This window comes from Hippopotamus amphibius, chromosome 8 (genome assembly GCF_030028045.1).
Source record: "Hippopotamus amphibius kiboko isolate mHipAmp2 chromosome 8, mHipAmp2.hap2, whole genome shotgun sequence".
NCBI lineage: Eukaryota > Metazoa > Chordata > Mammalia > Artiodactyla > Hippopotamidae > Hippopotamus > Hippopotamus amphibius.
Genome location: NC_080193.1, coordinates 133,831,755 through 133,852,760, shown reverse-complemented (window position 1 = coordinate 133,852,760; position 21,006 = coordinate 133,831,755). Strand labels below are relative to the sequence as shown.

Here is a 21,006-nt window from a genome sequence, read left to right as displayed (position 1 = left end):
CAAACCTTAAATGCAAGCCTCAAAAGGATCACGCTGTTTCCAAGTAAATTAACTATATCCTAGAGCAAAGCTCAAGAATACATAAAGAAATACAAGAATATGCAGCTTCTAAAAATGTAAAGGTTGCACTTGCTGGCATCCAATCAAAAATTACCAAGCATACAAAGAAGTAGGAAAATTTAACCCATATGATGGAGAAAAATCAATTAAAACTAACCCAGAATGACACAGATAATAGAACTAAGTAGTCAAGGGTGTGATAGCCACGTGTTCAAGAAAGCAGAGGAAGCCATAAATGTGTTAGGGAGAAAAAAATAGATGTTGGTATGAAGAAGACCCAAATCAAGCTTCTGAAGTTGAAAAATATCAATACGATGTCTAAATGAAAAATATTCTGAATGGAATTAAGTGCAGATCAGATACTGCAGAAGAAAGCCTCAGTGAATTCAAAGACATGTCAATAAAAACTATTCAAAATGAAACCCAGAGAGAATAATGACTGAAAACAATCAGCAGAGCATCAGTGAGTTGTGCGACCAGCCCAAGCAGCCTACTGTACATGTAATTGTAGTTCCCAAAGAAAAAGAGAGAGAATAGGGGACAGAAAAAACATTTGAAGAACTAATTGCTGGAATTTTTCCATATGTGTTGAAAAATGTAAACATCCAGATCTAAGAAACTCAATAACCTAATTGAAAGAAACATGAAGAACCCATACCAAGGCACATCATAATGAAATCAGGGAGCCTGTCTCAATGGCAGCATCCCTGACAGTCATACCTGGCCTTCCAATGAGGGCAATCACAGAGTGTTTTAAAGATGCAGATATTCTGTTCACTAATATATTTCTCAATGACTTAATGAAAGGAATGAATTTTGGGCTACCTAGTGGAACAGAGGTGTGGGGGTGGACATGTAAGTTGCACGTGATAAATTCAGTCTAATACTCTTATCTCCCTAAGCCTATGGATTCCCTCCTCCGCATCATGCCAAGGAAGCTCTGGCCTGTCATCTCATTAAATGTAAGCTATCACCAAGTCCAAGTTTTAGTCAGTCAACCAAGGAAGATGTTAGAGTCACCTTCAGCTGCACAAGCTAACACATTAGATCTAAAATCTCTAGGAAGTACACCTATATCAATGAGTTCAACCTAATCTACTTTTATATCTTCTTTGGACAAATGCCCTTAAAATGTACCCCTACAGATGTTCCCCAGGCTTCTGTTGATATATATTAGCAGGGCTTGAAAGTCTTGGGGTGGGGACGGGGCGAGGTATGTTATTTTCTCCAGATCGTAATATGTACCCATTTCTTGTAATGTGCTGGATTTGACCCAATCCACAGCTTCAGTGTAAGTGGGGAGGGTTTTGGTAAGTCTTAAAGAGAATGGACATCCCCTTTCAAGGCATTTGCCCCAGAGAAAATTATCACAGGGTTTTCCCAGCAAAAGAAGTGTAACCATGGACTAAAAGCTAATGGAAATACATGGCCTTGCCACAGACCCATTTCTTAGAAAAGGCTAGGCTATTGACAGCTGGAATGGCTTACTGAAGACTCAGTTCTGGTGGTAATTGAGAGACAACAGCCTGAAAATGTGGAGTTCTGTATATGCCTTGAATCAGAGACCATTACATGATGGCATCTCCCCCATAGCCAGTATACATAGATCTGAAAATTAAGGAGCAGAAGGAAAGGAATAATCTATCATGAAAAGAGAATTCAAAAATTTATCTCTAGAGGAACCAGAATATGCTAATCATTTTAAAATAGCTAATAGCCTTCTCTCCATTACTACTAAGAAACAGAGTTCTAAAAAATATTGAACTCCAGTTTTAGCTACCTAAAAATGTGGGGGATTTTTATACATGTTCAGTGTTATATATTGTAAAGTGATTACCTTATAATAAAAAAAATGAGCAAAGATTCCCAAAATGAGCAGTAGAGTACCTAGAAGCAAAACAAAAAATAGGAGAGCCAGAAACAAAATATTATGTGGTATCCCAAATGTTTTATTGATTCCCTGATAAGCTCTCTAGTTCATCTTGCTATTTGATCTAATCATCAAACAGAGAAGCAGTCCTCCTGATGTTATAGGCACACAAATTACCCTTCGCATTTAGGGCACTATTCCAAAGAAATGTTATGAGAAAACAATAGGGAAGGATTCTTCTTGTAGCCCTTCCTTTAGCCTGCAGCACTCTACTACAGTGGTTTGAGGACACACTGCTGAGGTTAAAAGTTAAAGGTCAAATGGATGTTATTATTCTCTTGGTCCTTCAGTTGACTAAAAATGTTCGCTGAGATGGAAACAATTAATGAAAAGAATTATGGTTACTTTATTAATATGACTGAATAAATGTCTCTTCCGAATGCAGTTTATCACTCAAAGTATGTCATATTGCCTTAAAGTTACTTATTCAATTTCTAGTCAGAAAGAGTTTCATAGTAATAATTCCCTATTAAACTTCTCATTGATATGGGCCCTGATCAATATGGTCTCCAGCAAAGCAAATCTAGGACTTGGAAAAGTGAACCCCTATGAGTACTAGCTGAGCTTACCCAAAACATTGATTTTTCAGTCTGCTTCTTCTCTTCTGAATTCTAGAAAGCTCGAGAAGGATTTGATAGCCATGCAAATCCTCAAAGAACACCACTTAACCATAAAAATGGCTTTCAACGGTTTAGAATTAATTGAAAGAATATTTTCTTTAGGATCTAATTCTTATTTACAAGTCATTTTTAGGGGTTCAAACTTAGGCAACAGTGTGACTAACTCTGACTTCAGATTGGAAACTATTCATTTATTTGGTAAAGAGTAAACAAATTCTATGGCTGATAGGTGAATGAATAATCATAAAATCATTTAGCAAGAAAAGAAGAGCTCAGAGAAAATTCGAACCTAGATATTTTTAAAAACTAGGTTTAGGGAATAGTCATGTCTCCTAACCAGAGTTATGGTAAACAAAGCTATGGCAAACCATGAAGAAAGGCTCTTCTCTTCAAAGCAGAGAGACTTTTTTGTCTCCGCAGTCAAGTGGACATAGTGGGTGTGGTGCTGTGGTCAGGCATTTTCTGCTCTCCCAGGGTCACAGTATGTACCTCGGTTTGACAAGAAGTTAAAAGGAAAAAACTGAATAGATTTGAATCTAAACTTTAAAAAAAAGGTTCATACAAACAGGCATTCTTACACAGTGCTGGGACTATATATTGGTAAAACCAATCCGTAGGGCAATTTAGCAGTATATCAAGGGCCTAAAAAATGGGCATGTCCTTTGAATAGAAGATTTCACTTTAGCCTAAGAAAGTTTTTTTAACAGTGGCCTTCATAGGAAAGAAAGAAAGAATGAAAAGAAAAAGAAAAAGAGGAAGGGAGGAGGAAGGAAGGGAGGAAGGAAGGAAGGAAGAAAATGCCCCCAAAAACTATTAAAGTTTTTTAGAATTATTAATGCTCAGTATATTAATTTAAAAAAAAAAAAACAGATTACAAACTATATGCCCATTGTTTTCCATTTTGTAACTCTGTGTGTGTGTGTATGAAAAAAAACATGGAAGGTTTTAAAATAACTTTTCTAGGGTTTTTGTATTTTCAAATTTTTCTTTGGTGAAAAAAATTAAAAAAAAAAAACATTCAGATTAGCCACCTACCTCAAAGAGTATTATGAATTCATGATTAAAGAAGATGATTAAAAACAAGGCACCAGTGCAGTACTGCTCACAAAGCATGTTCTTCTAAAATACCCTCCCCTATCTTCTACAATAGCTGCCTGCCTTTCAGTGACCTATAGCCTCAAAAAAGTTGTGAAATTGTGCCAATGTGTGTTCCATCATCCCTTAATTATTTGTGCCAACTGATGGGAGCTGAAATATGGAAAGCATCAGAAAGATAATCCTAAATTAATTTGTTCTTGGACTTGGAATATGACCAGACACATGTGTTTAGACATGAATGTATTTTACCCCCCACTAAACCTCATACCATATCCTCACCACTTCTTGGCTTGGCTCCCACTTACAGCACTGGGCAGGTCCCAGGAACCAAAGAAAATCTGAGGAAGGATTGTCTGGTGATGGAGATTTGTCTCTGAACTGTGGATATTTGTATGTATAAATGCAAAAGTGTCCATATATAATTGTCCACATATTTATATTCCACCCACAATAGTTAATTTTCCATAGTTCGTTGATTAAGAGGAGAGTTTTATTTGTGCAGAATCCTCCATATTTGGTGAAAGTGGTGACTGGGGTAATGGAAAGAAAAGATGTCTTGGCAGGACTGGCTACATAATTTATGAAACCCAGTGTAAAATAAAAATGTGGGACCTCTTGTTCTAAAATTATTAAGAATTTTAAGATGGTGACAGTAGAACACCATCCCAAGAACAGAGCCTGGTGTGAATGCACGGGTCACATGCCCATGAAGCCAGTCCTGAGGCTCAGAGTCAGGCAGACATGAAATGAAATTCTAGGTTTTTCATTTACAAGCTGAGTATCTTGAGTAAGTTATTTAAACTTTTAAGTTTCAGTTTTCTCATTTATAAAATCAGAATAATGATTGTGTATCATTCTCAAGATCATCGTGGTGATTAAGAGATAACATTATACTAAGTGCATAGCATAGTGCCTGGCTTGCGGACACTGTGTTTTTCATCTTGCGTACTACATTTAGAGTTCTAAAATGTAAACCTGAGGGTCTTTACCTGGCTTAAAACTATTTTTGTTACCCATTGTCTACAAAACAAAATGGGAATACATATTATAGACAATGAAGACCTTTACTGTTTGGTTTTCATCCACTTTTCTAGACTTGCCACCTACCACTCTCACACATGTATCAAGGTCCAAAATACATTTGTGAGTGTTTTCACTTTTCTTTAAGGGTCAGTAATTATAATAAACATAGGTTTATATAACAAACATATGTTAACAAGACAACAAGCCCAAAATGGAGTCACTTATGCTAAGTCCCAGGTCATCAAACCAAGAGTTGATTACAGTTTCTGTTCTCCAAGAAATGGAGTCTTAAACCAGTCAATCAGGAATCTCCTGATCTTCACTAGTTAGGTAATCTGCCTAATAGACTCCTGTCATCCCCTAAAGGAAAATACCCTTGCAATAACCAGCCCACTTTTTTGCCTAGTAAAGAAAGCCTGCTCCCTTCTTCTTATAAAAGTCTTTCATTTGGTACAGCTCCTTGGTATCTGCTAGATTGGATGCTGCCCAATTCAAAGCAATTTTTGCTTGAATAAACTCTCAAATTTTTAAATATATCTCAATTTATCTTCTAACACATATAATAAATGTTTCTTTGTGCCAGGCACTGTGCTAAACATTCTGTTGGAAGGAACACATTGTCCACTCCTGACGTTTTCTCCCATGAGCTGTAACCCTCCTGGATACGTCCACCTCCTCACTTACCCTCCCTGGGAAGAGTAATTTATCTCATTGGTGAGCTTGGAAGAAACTGGATGTTTATAATCCAGCCTCTTCCTCTTTCTGTAGCAAATCTCCCCACAGGCAGCGTGTGCTCCCTGTTGATCTCAGGCAAGCTGTAAACTTAGTAGCAAAAACCTTTGCCAAGTGGGAGACCTGTTGTCTAGGACTGTGACCAGGTGATAAATCTATTTATGGTGTTCTAGGTCAGGAAGTCTGTGCTCTCCAGTGTCAGCGTTATTGATGATAATGTCTTCTGTCTGCCTTACTCTTTTGCCAGTGTTCAGGACTTGGGTGGGGAGAATGGGTATTCTTTGTCGAAGCTACGCAAATACTCCAGTACAATTTACATCCATGAGCTCCTTTTCATCTCATAACTACCATATGAGATAAGCATTTTCTCATCCAGTTTTTTACAGATAAGTGAGGAATAACGATCAAGTGGCATAGTCAAGATCTGAACTAGGTCTATCTAATGCCAAAGATTATGCTCTTAAAATTTCCCATTTTGTTTTTGCATGTAAGTTTCATAATAAACGATAAGAACATTCAAATTTCGGGTTGAAAAGAAAGCTAACGCAGTATTATATCCAGTACACTTATATTCTATTTGGCAGAAAAGTAAGCCAAGCTAAACTTAAATTCAGCAAATGCTGAATTTTATTTTAGGAAGAGCAAGCTGCAACCATAATAAAGAACTGTATTTACAGCTAACAGCAATAACCACGTTGCTCTATAGGTCTCACACTACAAACTGAAACTACATTTCATGATTTACAAGGTCTGAAATGTAAACAGTGAAAGGTATTTCTTTTTTTGGAGATTTCATATGAACAACCACAAAACTAGCAATTTTGTGAGGAATTGTGTCGTCTATCCTTTCTCAAAACACATGCAAGACATTTCTTTGATGGTGAACCCATTCTGATTCCAACATCCGACTATTTTCAACATTCTGGGAACTCCTCCACATCCCATCTATCTCTGGGAAGGTTTGATTCCCTACCCACTTGGTGAAAAGAAAGGAATTTAGGACATTTGAGGTAGCAGACTGCCTACTTGTGACCACCTGAGGAACGAGCTCTGCCTACCCGAGTTCCTTCATGCAGGTACATGAATGAGTCATCACAAATTCACCTATACCTCAATGATTTATGCTGATGGCAGTTGTGCCAATAAGAGGAATGACAAAAGGGTGCAGTGCCCAGTAAGTTCTAGCTCTGGCAGATTTAATGCATCCACTTATGTCCATAACTCAGCCCCTCCTCCATATGATCCTGGTTATTGTATTCCATAAGAATTCCTACCAGACTCCACCCCAGTGCACCCCTCTCTCGTGGTCTTAAAAATGTCAACAGTGTGGAGTACTTGCCTCTTTTTCATGTCTATATCCCTTCATACTTTGCTCACCAAGATGTATTTTTCTTTCGTCATGTTTGTCTAATCCTATTGATTCAATGCATTATATTTCTACCAAGAAAGCAATACTAACAAAATATGTAGTCTGACACATACAAAGTACTCCCAAATATATACGCACTTTTTTTGTGTGTATATATCTTCCTGCATTTCCCATATATATTGCCTGACTTGACATTTCTTTTTTTTTAATACAAAGCTTGCCACCATGATTATCTCTTTAACGTTCTATCCAAAATTGCAACAGGAAAGGCAAAGAAAAGAAGGTGAAGGAAGTTAATTTTCACTTCGTGTAACCTTCATTATTTATCAAATACACTTTTTTTTTTTTAATAACCACCTTTGTAGTACTTCAGGACACACCTAACTGCCAGTGTTCACTTTTACAGGCCCAGGCAATAATGGAACTCCCAGAGAATCCTGGCTTGGAAAGGCAATCAGTAAGGTTAGTTTGACACTACTCTCTATTGAAGGAATTGTCTTTTCTTTGAGAAAGAAGATTGACTGATGGCAACCAGAAGAGGTTCTAGAGAACAGTTGTAGACTCAGATCATGGATTTCAGTCTGCATGGGTATAGCACCCTGTTCACAAAAAGATTTCACTTTTATCGCCTCACTGATATTCATATACCTTGGTGACATAGGGAATATTTTGCCCATTTTTTAAATTGATAACTTGAAGCACAGGCAAGTAATTGACTGGCCTAAGAACACATAAAGTATGATCAAGTAAGTTTCAAGTTATAAACTTGGAATTCAAACTCTCCTCAGTAACCTGATGGAGAAAAGAACTTCCAATCCCCAAATTTCCTACACTGCATGATGTAGAGAATTGAGGAGCATGGTACCAACATAGAAAGCTATCCAACTCAAGGTTGAAAATTCTACATCAGGGTCTCTGGGCCTTTTACTCCCCCCAGTGGTTTCTAGTTGCCTGCCTTCAATCTTCTGCCAACAGCAACCCTTACCTCTCTGGTTTAAGCAGGCAGTCCTAAATAGTTGTTGTTGGTTACCGTGGTAACAGATGCCTAGGTTTCAGCTACAAATGCCCCTTTTAATGAGGCAATTTCAAGAATATTCATGATAAATTACCAGACCACAAACTTAACTGTGGGAAATTTTGCTTTGGAAAATCTAATAAAAAGAAAGCAGAAAGAATGAGCAACAAATGCACTAGAGAAAATGGGGCCAGGTTTGGAGAGGCAAATGGAAAGGAAACCAGGCCTGACTACCAAAAGCCAGATCAGAATCAATTCAAACCAGAGCTTTAAATTATAAATGGTCCCTGAAGGGCTACCCGCCAGACAGAGCCAAGATTCCTCAGGAGGAAGAATGGTAGAATAAGAGGTGAAGAGGGCAGGAGCTGGGTATGTTCTGCAGGAGGCTGTGTATTTTAAAGAGTTTCAGTTTTCTGTTTTATTGCTGACTGTGGTGACTAAATGTCAGCAACAATCTTCCTCTGTTTCTCCGTTTATGAAACCAAGAGACACTGTGACCCGGAGAGGACACACTTAACTAGACTGTGGCATTTGGCATACGTGAATTTCATTAGCAACTTAGGTTATCCACAAATCCCAAAGACATAGCAGTCTTGATAAAGTTCCAGGATTCTGTTATTAACCTCGTATCTCTTCTACCTACTAAAAATCTCACAGAAAGATAAAAGAAATTTAATACATTGCTACACTATTACATGGAAAGAAACATCATAATTACTCAAAGGAAGACATGTCAATAATCCTTTTATGTTTTAATATAAAAGTGTGCCTTGCCTATGTAGGAGAGTTGAAGTGTATACCCCATTGAAGGCAAAAGGATAGCCTAAAAGAGCTTTCACAGACATTTTACATTTCTGGCCAAGCTCCTTAGGTCCCTACAGGTCCGTCTTACTCTTGCTGCTCACGGAAAGCACCAGGGAACAGATGCATTACAGTTTGTGACAGGAGAACAGCCTGTGGATTCCGCCTACTCCCTCCAGTCCATCTGGGAGGTGGGTGAGACAGGGAGCCCACAGAGAGGGAGGCTCTCCTGGGAATCCCTGGGGGTACCATGGTTATTGGTGCTTTATTTTCAGTAGATGGCACTGTGTCTGTTGAGATAAGCAACAGGAGAGTCTAGATGGAAAATCTAATTGTTTCTAGAGAAAGCATACTGCATTTGAGAATAATGCATCGTATATATTTCTTTACTGAGTAACACGATAACACAAATACTATTTAGTATTCATGTTAGCACTCTCTTTGGAGCTCAAGGAACTTTATGATTTATTTTTCTGGCTCAGACTCAGGGCTGTGGTGGAGCCCAGGGCCATTCTATGAGAGATATAGTTGGGATAAGAATAAATTACTCTGAATCTTCACCTACTTTATTACCCAAACATATACATCAGCACCTGTACTCTATCTGTGCCTGGATTCCCACCCTGGGCACTGGACTCTCCTTTACCTGAGACAGAAAACTCTTTGACACCTTGGTTCCTGCCCAGCACACAGGAATCCTCACATCCCCAGAGTCAAGGCAACCAGATCAGTTTCTTACACATGGGTGGTCCTATGTAGTAGATACTGTTAGTTGCCCATCCACACTTTTTCATTTATAATAGACATCTAAATTTGTTCTCTCTCTTCTGAGTGCTTTCAAGAAAGTAGACCCCAGCACCAGAAGATGAATCAAGTTTACTTTAAGCCAATTGTGGTCTCCCTGATTCTTAGAAAATGAACTCTAAACACAATGTAGGGGATAGAGTAGAGGAAAAGAGGCTCTGTGAGACAAGCACTGTGCTATGCACTTGATAGAATATTCTCTTTTATTCCTTATAATCTTGAGGTAAATACTATGCTATCCATTTTACAGATGAGAAAGCTGAAGCTCAGAAAGTTTAAACAACCTATCTAAAATCACCCTTGCTATTAACTGAGCTTATGATGAAATTCTAACCATTAGAGAAGTCTACTGTGGGACTTCTGGGAAAGGGACATGCAAGGAGAAACCTCCCATTTCTGTCCCTTGACATGATCTTTTGAATGTGACCCCTTGGACTGCAGCATTTATCTTGAGACAATTACAAGAGCCAACCTAAGAGAGTAAGACAAAGGTCTGAGGATGACAGAGTAGAATGATGGAGAGAAGCTGGAACTTGGATGATGCTGTGAAGCTGCTGAATTAACCAACCCTCAAGCTTCAGATTTATGTTTCAGCCTCTTTGAAATATATCTTCTGTTACCTGTAGCCCACCCCACTCCCAATCCTAACTAAAACAACCTGAGACCCTAGCCATAAATAATTAGAAAAATGATTAGTGCCTGAGCCAAAAACAGCTATCCATAGGGTAACTGCCGAGGAGTCAAGATATGAGAGTCCACCCATCAGGTCCTCTTTGCTGGATCACATCTAATGACACCAATCAGATCCTTTCTAGCAGAGCCTGAATAGTATTTTCTCCCATCTCTTCAGGAGCCTCCCTCCATCAATTAACTCCTTTCTCTTCTGCATCGTTAATGTTTTCTGTTATACTAGCACCTTCTTAAATACCATTAAAATTTTTCCTATTAAAAAGCTAACATAACACCTATGTCAAATATAGACCTTCTTACATATAACACACTAATTAACTTCTTTCTTTCACAATCAACTTATTAAAATAGTCTCCAGTTCCTACCCTTCAAGTCACTGTTCAACCCACAGCAGTTTACACCTGCAGTACTCTAACAGGACGTCATCTCTTACAGATGTTACAAAATAGTCATAAAATAGGGTATCAATTGCTGAGTAACAAACAGACCCAAAACTTAATCATTTAAAACAGCAGACATTTATTGTTTTTCATGATTAGGTGGGTTGACTAGGCACAAGTAGATAATTCTGTCCTGCATGGTATTGTGGTCATCTGGAAGCTTGACTGGACTAGAACATCCACTATGGCTCATTCACAGGGTTGGCAGGTGGTGTTGGCTCTTGGCTGAGAGCATGAGTCCTTCTCTTCATGGCACTTCCATACGTGGTGTTCCCATAACATGAACACTGGGTTTTTAGGGGGAGTGTTTCAAGCCTGTGAAAGTAGAAGCTGTCTGGTCTCAGAAGTTACAATCTCACTTCTGCCACATGTTTTTTAAGGACTTTTATTGAGATGTAATTGATATACAATAAACTGCATATATTTAAAGTATACAATTTGATATTTTTTCTTATTAGTAATGTATATATGGCAATCCCAATCTCCCAGTTCATCCCACCCCAACCCCCCCCACCCCACTTTCCCCCCTTGGTGTCCATATGTTTGTTCTCCACATCTGTGTCTCTATTGCTGCCTTGCGAACTGGTTGATCTGTACCATTTTTCTAGATCCCACATATATGCATTAATATACGATATTTGTTTTTCTCTTTCTGACTTACTTCACTCTGTATGACAGTCTTTATGTCCATCCATGTCTCTACAAATGCCCCAATTTTGTTCCTTTTTATGACTTCTGCCACATTTTATAGGTCAATACAAATACAATCCAGTCCAGAGTCAAGGGGTGGGAAATAGATTTCACCTCTTGATGGGAGGAATAGGAAAGAATTTGCAGCCAACTTTAATATACCAGTGTTATTAATGGTCTTCCTTTTGCTAATTCCAATGAAAATAATGCAGTTTTTATTTTATGTGGCATCTCAATTCTTGAAATATTTCATTCTTTCAACTTCCATGAAACATGCTTTTCTAGTTTTCTTGGTACTTCTAGAGCCACTCTCACCTTCTTGTGAAAAATCCTCTTCTTTTCCTCGAACTCAGAATATTCTTATTCCTTAGAATTCCATCCTTGGTCCCCATCTGTTATCACTTTATATTTTTCTATTTGTCTTATTGGGCATTCTAATAAACTCTCAAGACTTCCATTACTATATACATATTAATCACTCTCAAGTCTTTACTCAAAGCTCATACTGCTCACTTAAGTTTCAACCTGAATATCCCATCTTTACTGAATGTTTCCTGTTTCCATTTAAGTATCTTATAAGAATCACAAATTCAGAATGAACAAAATTGAGCCATCATATTTTCTCCCAAAGCTTCAATTTCAGTGTTATCTGTCTCTGTGAATAGCACCATAATTCCCTCAGTTACATGATCCAGAGAATTAATCATTTTTGACTCTTTTCTTTTGTTCAACCCTATATCCAGTCACCAAAGCTAGTTAATATTATCTCTTTAATATCTTTCAAATTAGTTAAGTTGCCTACATCCTTTCTCTAGTACTCTAGTCCTGAATTCTAGTTCAGACCACTATCATCTTTTACCTGATGTATTTCAGCATCTTTTGTCTGGTCTTCTCACCTCCAGATTGACCTCCTCTTTAATTGATTTTCTACACTGAAGCTAGGGTAGTTTTTAATGGCAATATTACATTCTGTTGTGCTCAATTTGGCAGCATGTATACTAAAATTGGAATAGTACAGAGAAGACTAGCATAGCCCTGTGCAAGAATGACTTACAAATTTCTAAAGTATTCTTTATTATTTTCCTTGTTGACAGTCTATAAAGGTATAACTTGTATGACAATAGCAGCACAAATGAAGGCACAGAAGATGAAGCCGTACAGGAGCAAAGTTTTTGTATACTATTGTAATTAAATTGGCATTAATCTGAACTACATTCTTATAACTTGACATTAACTCTAATCCTTATAGCAACCACTAAGAAAATAACTCAAAAACTATAGTAAGAGAATCAATAAGGGAATTAAAATAGAAAGTATCCTTTTAACACAAAGGTAGTCAGTAATAGAGGAAGGACCCCCCCCCGAAAAAAAACCACATCTAGAAAACAAGTACAAAATAGCAAATATAAACATGACTTTATCAGTAATTTCATTAAATGAAAAGGGATTGAATTGAAAGACAGAGGTTAGCAGATTGGATTCAAAAACAAAATTCAACTATATTGCTGTCTGTAAGGGGCATGCTTTAGATTCAGAGACACAAAGAAGTTGAAGTACGGGAAAAGATATAGTAGGTAAATAATAACTGAAAGAGACCTAGAATGGCTATACTAATATCAGACAAAGTAAACTTTAGGATAGAAATTATTATTGCAGACTAAGAAGAACATTTGATAATAACAGAATGATTCCATCAAGAATATATAACAATCATAAACATATATACACCTGACAACCCCAAACTTATGAATCAAAAACTCGCTGAAATGAAGGGGAAAATAGACAATTCAATAATAACAGTTGGAGAGTTCTACATCTCACTTTCAATAATGGGTAGAACAACTAGACAGAAAATCATCAAGCAAATAGATTTGAACAACATTATAATTCTATTAACAGAGACCTATAGAATGCTCCATTCAACAACTACAGAATACACATGCTTCTCAAGTATATGTGGAACATTTACCAGAATGGAACATATGTTAGGCCATAAAACAAGTGTAAATAATTTTTAAAAGATTGAAATCGTATGAAATATGCTCTCCAACCACAGTGGAATGAAATTATGAATTAATAACAAGGAAATTTGGCAAATTCACAAATACATGGAAATTAAACCTAATCATAAATAATCAGAGAGTCAAAAAAGGAAATAACAAAGGAAATTAGAAAATATTTGAGATGAATGAAAATGGAAACACAACATACCAGATTTTATGGGATGCAGTGAAAATAGTGCCTAGAGGGAAACATATAGCTATATTTGCCTATGTTTAAAAAGAAGAAAGATCTCAAATCAATCACCTAACAGTCCACCTCAAGGAACTAGAAAAACAAGAACAAACGAAGTCTAAAGCAAGCAGGAGAAAGGAAATAATATAGGTTGGAGTGAAAATAAATAAAAGAGAAAAGAGAAAAACAATAGAAAAAAATCAACAAAACCAAAGTTGGTTCATTGAAAATCATCAGCAAAATTGACAAATCTTTAGTTAGCCTAATCAAGCAAAAAATAAGACTAAAATCAGCAGTGAAAGAGAGGATATTACTACCAACCTCACACACACAAAAAGATTATAAGATGTTATGGACTGAATGTTTGTATCCCTCAAAATTCACATACTGAAGTCTTAACACTCAGTGTGATGGTGTGTGAAGATAGAGCCTTTGGGAAGTAATTAGGGATAGAGTAAGTCATGAGGGTGGGGCTCTCATGATGAGACTAGTGGCTTTAGAAGACGAGAAAGACCTCTCTTTCTCTCTCTCTCTCTCTCTCTCTCTCGCCCTCCCTCCTTTCTAGCCCTCCCCAACCCCCGCGCCAGGTGCATGCAGGGAAGAGCCATGTGAGGACATAGTGAAACAGTGGTTGTCTATAAGCCAGGAAGAGAGCTTTCACCAGGAGCCAAATTGGCTGGTACCTTGCTCTTGGACCTCCCAACCTCCAGAACTGTGAAAAATATATTTCTGCTGTTTAAGCTACCCAGTCTATGGTATTTTTTATGGCAGCCTGAGATGACTAAGACATAAGGCCTTCAGTGTAGGCCAACAAACAAGATTACCTAGATGAAATGGATAAATTCCTAGAAACAAACTACCTAAGTTGATTACTGAAAAAATAGAAAAATCTGAAAAGATATATAACAAGTAAATAGCTTAAGTTAGTAATCAAAAAAGTTCCAGCAAAGAAAAGCCCAGGATTGTATGGCCTCACTGGTGAATTATACCAAATATATAAAGAAGAATTAATACCAATTCTTCGTAAACTTTCACAAATAATGAAAGAAGAGGGAACACTTTCTAATTCATTTTTTGAGGCCAGTATTCTCTGATATCAAAGCAAGACAAAGACATCACAAGAAAACTACAGACCAATATCCTTATAAATACAGAAACAAAACTCCTCAACCAAATACATACTAGCAAACTGAATTCAGCAAAACATATATAAGTATTTCATAACATTGCCAAGTGGGATTTATTCTTCGTGCAACATATGAATATCAGTATAATATACCAAATTAATAGGATAAGGGAAAACACCCACATGATCATGTCAATAGATGCAGAAAAAAGCGTTTGACAAAATGCAATACCCTTTCATGATAAAAAACAAACAAAAAACCACTCAACAAAACCCTACAGCTAACATAATACTTAATAATGCAAGATTAGGAGTTTCCCCCATAAGATCAGATGCAAGACAATCACATTCCAATCTGATATTAGTTTATAGTTTTAAAGTTATATGTGTTGTAGTTAAAAATACTTTTTGAATGGTATGATCCAATTTTTATTCTTTAAATAAGTACATACGATGCACAGAAATGAGTTTGGAAGTCTGTGCACCAAGAGGCCGGCAGTGGTAATCTTGGGATGGAGGCAATGGTGGTGATCTTTACATATGTTTTGTTTGTTTGTTTTGTTTCTGTTTTTATAATAACATTATTGCAATATAACTCGCATACCACATTCCACCTATGTAAAGTGTAAAATTCAATGGCTTTTAGTGTACTTATGCAATCATCATCACTATCCAATTACAGAACATTTTCATTACTCCAAAAAGAAACCTCATACTCATTGGAAGTCACTCCCCACTCCCCGCTCCCCCAGCCCCTGACATCACTCATTTACCTTCTGTTCATATGGATTTGCCTATTCTGGACCTATACCGTATAAATAATATCATACATTAGGTGATTTTTGTGTCTGACCTCTTTCATGTAGCGTAATGTTTTCAAGGTCCATCCATGTTGTAGCATGTATCAGCACATTTCTTTTTTATGGCTGAATAATATTTCACTGTGTGGATATACCAGATTTTGTATATCCATTCATTAGTTGATAGACATTTGGGTTGTTTCTGTTTCTTGGCTATTATTAATAATGTTGCTGTGGACATTCATGTACAAGTTTCATGTAGACATATGTTTTCATTTTCTTGGAATGTACTAAGTGTGTATTTAACACTATAAGAAACCACCAAACAGTTTCCAAAGTGTTTGTACATTTTACATTGCCACCAGCAAGGTATGAAAGTTCTAATTGTTCTATCTCCTTGCTAACATTTGGTTTGGTTAGTCTTTTAAATTTTAACTTTTCTAATGGATGTGTAATAGTATCTCATTGTGGGTTTGTTTTTTTTTTAAAGGTCTCTGAGTATTTTTTTTTATAAATTTATTGATTGATTGATTTTTATTTGTTTATTGGCTGCGTTGGGTCTTCGTTGCTGCACACGGGCTTTCTCTAGTTGCGATGAGTGGGGGCTACTCTTCATTGTGATGCGCGGGCTCCTCATTGCAGAGCACAGGCTCTAGGCGCGTGGGCTTCAGTAGTTGTGGCACATGGGCTCAATAATTGTGGCTCACAGGCGCTAGAGCACAGGCTCAATAGTTGTGGCGCACCGGCTTAGTTGCTCCGCAGCATGTGGGATCTTCCCAGAGCAAGGCTCAAACCCATATCTTCTGCATTGGCAGGAGGAGTCTTAACCACTGCGCCACCTAAGAAGTCCCTCTCGTGGTTTTAATTTGCATTTCCCTGATGGCTACTGATGTTGAGTGCCTTTTCATGTGCTTATTGGGCATTTGGCATATTTTCTTTTTTAAAGTATCTTTTCAAAACTTGTGTCCATTTAAAAATTGGATTGTTTCTTTTTGACACTGATTTATAGGAGTTTTTATGTATTCTGAATACAAGTCCTTGTGAGTATTTCTACCATTGTGTGGCTCACCTTTTCATTTTCCAACTCTGAGTCAGGTTCTACAATTAGACTCCATACAGTGGGCAGGCCTTAAGCTTTATCATCTGTCCCCCATCCCCACTTCCTGTGAAACCATTAAAAATGAAATATCAAGATCACCAGAATTTGACACGTATGCCTGTGGGCAAAAGCCATCCCTGGTGTTTCCTCAACTTCTAGGAGTTCGATGTCCACTTCAATTCTTGTCTTAGACTCTTTGCTTTCTTGGCAGCTCAGTAGTGTGTTGGAACGTTTTTGTTTGTTTCTTTATTTGTTTTTTATGTTTTATATGGCAGTATTATTGCTTTCAGTGGGAGGATCACAGTTTCCCTTGCAGCCAGCACTAGCCATGTGATACAGTTCTTGCCAATAAAATAAAAGAGGAAGTCTTTTATGGTCCTTCTTCTTCCTTCTGCTTTGAATACAGATTTAGGACCCAGAGATGCTGCCTTGATTTTTAATTCATGAAGTGATAAAATAACAGATTTGCCAAGAATGGCAAAATGGAAGGAAAACAGAAACCATAAACAAGAACAATATCATGAGCTGTGGCACCGACCCTGAATGTGTTACTCCGAACAGGGTCTCAGCTAAAAACATGTTACAAACCCGAATTTGTCTAAACTACAATTAGTTAGTTGGATTTTCTATCACTTGCGATCAAAAGTTAGTCATTTTTAGGGATATAATACTTACACATTCATTCATCTATCCAATCAATAAGCGTGTATTAAACACATACTGAGTGCAGGCACTGCGTATGGAAGAATTTGTCAATACAGATTATATTATTACTTGAGAGCATTTTAAACATTTGTGGGAGGGTTTTTATAGTGTTATAAGAACTGGGGGCTATTACTATTTAATGGGTTGATACTTGGAATACAATATTTTTTAAAATGCATGGGACAATCTCATGCCGTGAGAATTGTCCCATGTCCTACATACTTTTTGACACCCACCAAGACATACATTAAGGTAAAAATGGAGTTTTTAATTATCTGAACTTAGAACATAACTCCATTTCACAAACAAATACCAAATATTTTCTTCACATGCTTAATAGATCCAAACTTCCTAGGAATATTTTGTTATAAATTTACCACAAGTTATTCAACATCACAAGTAGCAATGCTGCATATGGTTTCTGAGTCTCCAGGATAACACACCTGTATCAGTATGCATTTATAGTGTTCTCCTTTATACTGATTCTGCATATAGGTGCAAACATCTGACTATGGTATTATATCTACCAGTCACACCTAGACACTTTCAGATTGAAGTACTTATTATTTTATATAAACAACTTTGTGTTTATTACTTCCTTATATTACAGTTGGGCATTGTGTTTCTTTCTTGAAATTATGTTCATATGTAAGTTATATTAATTTAATTATTAATTTAATCTAACAATTTAATCTCACAATTGTAAGTAGGTCTTATAAAATATCTATCATAAAAAGGGGAGTTGGTCTTTGATAGAGTTAAGAATTACGGGTTTTAATGGTAATTCCATATCTTTAAGAAATTGTTAAATAGCATTTAATATTTCTTAGTAAGATGACAAGAAAATGGGTAAAGAAAAATAAACTCCTGGTTGTTTGGAAGGCTTGACCCTCAGCAAGGATTTCCTGCTTGTAGATTTTAAGTATGTGAGTTTATATATACCCTGTGGCTGTGTGACTCAGATCATAGAAGTTCCTGCCCCTCTACCAACTGCCCCATTCCTGGTGCTTGCTGGGGATGGTGTGAAATCACCTTTCCAAGAATTTGGCTTTACTTCTCTTGAAGTGTGGCATTTTTCCTTTGAAGTGAGAACACAAGGAGGACCTACTGACTTAGAGAAAGAATGACAGGAGAAGTGTGACTTGGCTAAGATCACGTAGAAGGTAGTCAGTGTTAAGAGCTAGGATGCAAATCCAGATTTTCTCACTCTTGAGGCTCAGTAAATTTTAATCCACTAGTCTATATTTCATATGTTGGGAAAAAACATTGGGGAGATAGAGAAGGAGATGAGAATATCTGTGTGTGGTCAGAAAGAGCTCCCTCCTCTTTGAGCTTAACAGTGTTAAAATGGTGGCTGTCACTTCCATATGATCTGCTCCTGTTGACCCTTCTCTTTTTCTAAGTAAGTGAGGAGAGTCAAAAAAAGGGAAAATCTCAAAGGTCACAGAAATACATATATATATATATTTTATATATATATATTTTTTAATTCACTGGCTGCATTGGGTCTTTGTTTCTACACATGAGCATTCTCTAGTTGCAGCTAACGGGGGCTACTCTTCGTTGTAGTGTGCAGGCTTCTCATTGCAGTGGCTTCTCTTGTTGTGGAGCATGGGCTCTAGGCGCACAGGCTTCAGTAGTTGCGGCACATGGGCTCAATAGTTGTGGCTCATGGGTTCTAGAGCACAGGCTCAGTAGTTGTGGTGCATGGGCTTAGTTGCTCCGTGGCATGTGGGATCTTCCTGGACCAGGGCTCGAACCCATGTCCCTTGTGTTGGCAGGTGGATTTTTAACCACTGCACCACCAGGGAAGTCTCTCACAGAAATGTTAATTGACAAGGTCGAGATCAGCTCCCTGACATTCTAGTCAAGCTTCTTTAATACAGTAAAGGGAGTTGATGTTCCCTTCTTATTATGGCTTTAAAATGTCCTTGTAGCCAATTATACTCAGTCCTGTATGCTTTCATCACAATCCCCAACTACTTCACCCTCATCTCTCTTGAAGATTTCTTCCCTCTTTTACTGGGATCTTTCCATTTGGCTTTACCACACATTTTGTTGAAGAGAATTAACAAAATCAGATGAGAGATTTCAAAGATAATGTGACACCTGTACTAGCCTAAGTCTTGGGCAAGTATCTGAAATTCCCTAGACTCCAGTTCATAACTTCATATCTGCAATTATTTGTGCTTTATAAATACCCACAGGAAGGTTATAATATCCCAGGAATTAATAGAGCCCATAAAGCTACCTGCAATTTTATTTTAATTAATATATATATAAAACAAATATGAGTATATTTTTTCATATTATTTTCCATTATGGTTTATTATGGGATATTGAATGTAGTTTCCTGCGCTATACAGTAGGTCCTTGTTGATTATCTATTTTATATATAGTAGTGTTTATATCTGTTAATTCCAAACTTCTAATTTATCCCTCCCTTCGCCCTTCTCCTTTGGTAACCATAAGTTTGTCTTATGTCTGTTAGTATTTTTATCATATTTTAGATTCCACATATAAGTGATATCATATGATATTTGTCTTTGTGTGACTTCCTTCACTTGGTATGATAATCCCTAGGTCCATCCATGTTGCTTCAGATGGCATTCTTTCATTCTTTTTTATGCCTAAGTAGTATTCCATTGTGTATATATACCACATCTTCTTTATCCACTCATCTGTCAATGGACATTTAGGTTGCTTCCATGTCTTGGCTATTGTAAATAATACTGCTATGAACATTAGGATGAGTGTATCTTTTTTTATTAATACAGGGTATTATTTTATTTCTCTATAGCCACATGAGGCTTTTAGAGGAAAGTTCCTATCTCCTTTATTCTTTTTTTTTTTTAAGAATTTTTATTGAGAGACAGTTAACATACAGTAAACTGAGTATATTTAGAGTGTACAATTTGGTATCCCAGTCTCCCAATTCATTCCCCCCTGCATGTATCTTTTTGAATTAGAGTTTTCTCCAGATATATGCCCGGGAGTGGGATTGCTGGATCATATAGTAACTCTATTTTTAGTTTTTTAAGGTACCTCCATACTGTTCTCTATAGTGGCTGTACCAATTTACATTCCCACCAACAATGGAGGGTTCCCTTTCTCCACACCCTCTCCAGCATTTATTATTTGTAGAGTTTTAAATGATGGCCATTCTGACTAGTGTGAGGTGATACCTCATTGTAGTTTTGATTTGCATTTCTCTAATAATTAGTGATGTTGAACATCTTTTCATGTATTTGTTGGCCATCTGTATGTCTTCTTTGGAGAAATGTCTATTTAGATCTTCTGCCCATTTCTTGATTAAGTTGTTTTTTGGTTGTCATTGAGTTGTATGAGGTGTTTGTATATTTTGGAAATTAAGCCCTTGTCAGTTGCATTATTTGCAGTATTGTCTCCTAGTCCATAGGTTGTCTTTTCACTTTGTTTATGGATTCCTTTACTGTGCAAAGCTTTTAAGTTTGATTAGGTCTCATTTATTTATTTTTGCTTTCATTTCTATTGCTTTGGGAGACTGACCTAAGAAAACATTGGTACAGTTTATGCCAGAGAATGTTTTGCCTATGTTCTATTCTAGGAGTTGTATGATGTCATGTTTTATACTTAAGTCTTTAAGCCACTTTCAGTTTATTTTTGTGTATGGTGTGATGGAGTGTTCTAACTTCAGTGATTTACACCACTTGCTGCAGAGACTGTCTTTTCTCCATTGTATATTCTTGCCTCCTCCTTCAAAGATTAATTGACTGTACGTGTATGAGTT

At 37.0% G+C, this 21,006-nt stretch overlaps 1 non-coding gene across 1 annotated transcript; it reads left to right on the top strand.

Moving 5' to 3' along the window:
• The first annotated feature begins 12,246 nt into the window (after window positions 1-12,246).
• LOC130859695 (U6 spliceosomal RNA) lies at window positions 12,247-12,352 on the top strand. The gene has a single exon (XR_009055259.1). It is a non-coding gene; the product is annotated as a U6 spliceosomal RNA (small nuclear RNA).
• Window positions 12,353-21,006: the final 8,654 nt, after the last annotated feature.